Genomic DNA, 2,427 nt, shown 5'->3' on the forward strand with positions numbered 1-2,427 from the left:
TCCCTCCCACCCTCCCTATCCCACCCCTCTACGTGGTCAAAATGCACCGAGCTGATCTCCCTGTGCTATGTGGCTTCTTCCCACTAGCTATCTATTTTAATTTTGTCGGTGTATATATGTCCATGCCACTCTCTCACTTTGTCACAGCTTACCATTCCCCCTCCCTATATCCTCAAGTCCATTCTCTAGTAGTTCTGGGTCTTTATTCCTGTCTTACACCTAGGTTCTTCATGACATTTTTTTTCTTAAATTCCATATATATGTGTTAGCATACGGTATTGGTCTTTCTCCTTCTGACTTACTTCACTCTGTATGACAGACTCTAGGTCCATCCACCTCATTGCAAATAGCTCAATTTTGTTTCTTTTTATGGCTGAGTAATATTCCATTGCATATATGTGCCACATCTTCTTTATCTATTCATCCCATGATGGACACTTAGATTGTTTCCATCTCCTGGCCATTGTAAGAGCTGCCATGAAATTTTGTTACATGACTCTTTTTGGATTATGGTTTTCTCAGGGTATATGCCCATTAGTGGGATTGCTGGGTCATATGGTAGTTCTATTTGTAGACGGTCTTTTGTGTTTCCATACATATTGTCCAATTTTTTGTTCTAGTTCTGTGAAAAATGCCAATGGTAGTCTGATAGGGATTGCATTGAATCTGTAGATTGCTTTAGGTAGTAGAGCCATTTTCATAATGTTGATTCTTCCAATCCAAGAACATTCTATATCTCTCCATCTATTTTTGTCATCTTTAATTTCTTTCATCAGTGTCTTATAATTTTCTGTATACAGGTCTTATGTCTCCTTAGGTAGGTTTATTCCTAGATATTTTATTCTTTTTTTGGAGTGGTAAATGGGAGGGTTTTCTTGATTCCACTTTCAGATTTTTCATCATTAGTGTATAGGAATGCCAGAGATTTCTGTGCATTAATTTTGTATCCTGCTACTTTACCAAATTCATTGATTAGCTCTAGTAGTTTTCTGATAGCATCTTTAGGATTCTCTATGTATAGTATCATGTCATCTGCAAACAGTGACAGCTTTACTTCTTCTTTTCTGATTTGGATTCCTTTTATTTCCTTTTCTTCTCTGATTGCTGTGGCTAAAACTTCCAAAACTATGTTGAGTAACAGTGGTGAGAGTGGGCAACCTTGTCTTGTTCCTGACCTTAGTGGAAATAGTTTCAGTTTTTCACCATTGAGGATGATGTTGGCTGTGGGTTTGATATATATGGCCTTTAACATGTTGTGGAAAGTTCCCTCTATGCCTACTTTCTGGAGGGTTTTTATCATAAATGGGTGTTGAATTTTGTCAAAAGCTTTCTCTGCATCTATTGAGATGATCATATGGTTTTTCTCCTTCAGTTTGTTAATATGGTGTATCATGTTGATAGATTTGCGTATATTGAAGAATCCTTGCATTCCTGAAATAAACCCCACTTGATCATGGTGTATGATTCCTTTAATGTGCTGTTGGATTCTGTTTGCTAGTATTTTGTTGAGGATTTTTGCATCTATGTTCATCAGTGATATTGGCCTGTAGTTTTCTTTCTTTGTGACATCCTTGTCTTGTTTTGGTATCAGGGTGATCGTGGCCTCGTAGAATGAGTTTGGGAGTGTTCCTCCCTCTGCTATATTTTGGAAGAGTTTGAGAAGGATAGGTGTTAGCCCTTCTCTAAATGTTTGATAGAATTCGCCTGTGAAGACATCTTGTCCTGGGCTTTTGTTTGTTGGAAGATTTTTAATCACAGTTTCAATTTCAGTGCTTGTGATTGGTCTGTTCCTATTTTCTATTTCTTCCTGATTCAGTCTTGGCAGGTTGTGCATTTCCAAGAATTTGTCCATTTCTTCCAGATTGTCCATTTTATTGGCATAGAGTTGCTTGTAGTAATCTCTCATGATCTTTTGTATTTCTGCAGTGTCAGTTGTTACTTCTCCTTTTTCATTTCTAATTCTATTGATTTGAGTTTTCTCCCTTTCTTTCTTGATGAGTCTGGCTAATGGTTTATCAGTTTTGTTTATCTTCTCAAAGAACCAACTTTTAGTTTTTTTGATCTTTGCTATCGTTTCCTTCATTTCTTTTCATTTATTTCTGATCTGATCTTTATGATTTCTTTCCTTCTGCTAACTTTTGGGTTTTTTCGTTCTTCTTTCTCTAATTGCTTTAGGTGCAAGGTTAGGCTGTTATTCGAGATGTTTCCTGTTTCTTAAGGTAGGACTGTATTGTTCTAAACTTCCCTCTTAGAACTGCTTTTGCTGCATCCCATAGATTTTGGGTCGTAGTGTCTCCATTGTCATTTATTTCTAGGTGTTTTTTGATTTCCTCTTTGATTTCTTCAGTGATCACTTCATTATTAAGCAGTGTATTGTTTAGCCTCCATGTGTTTGTATGTTTTACAGACCTTTTCCAGTAATTGATA

Source organism: Neophocaena asiaeorientalis, unplaced genomic scaffold, assembly GCF_003031525.2.
Source record: "Neophocaena asiaeorientalis asiaeorientalis breed wild unplaced genomic scaffold, Neophocaena_asiaeorientalis_V1.1 scaffold150, whole genome shotgun sequence".
Taxonomy (NCBI): domain Eukaryota; kingdom Metazoa; phylum Chordata; class Mammalia; order Artiodactyla; family Phocoenidae; genus Neophocaena; species Neophocaena asiaeorientalis.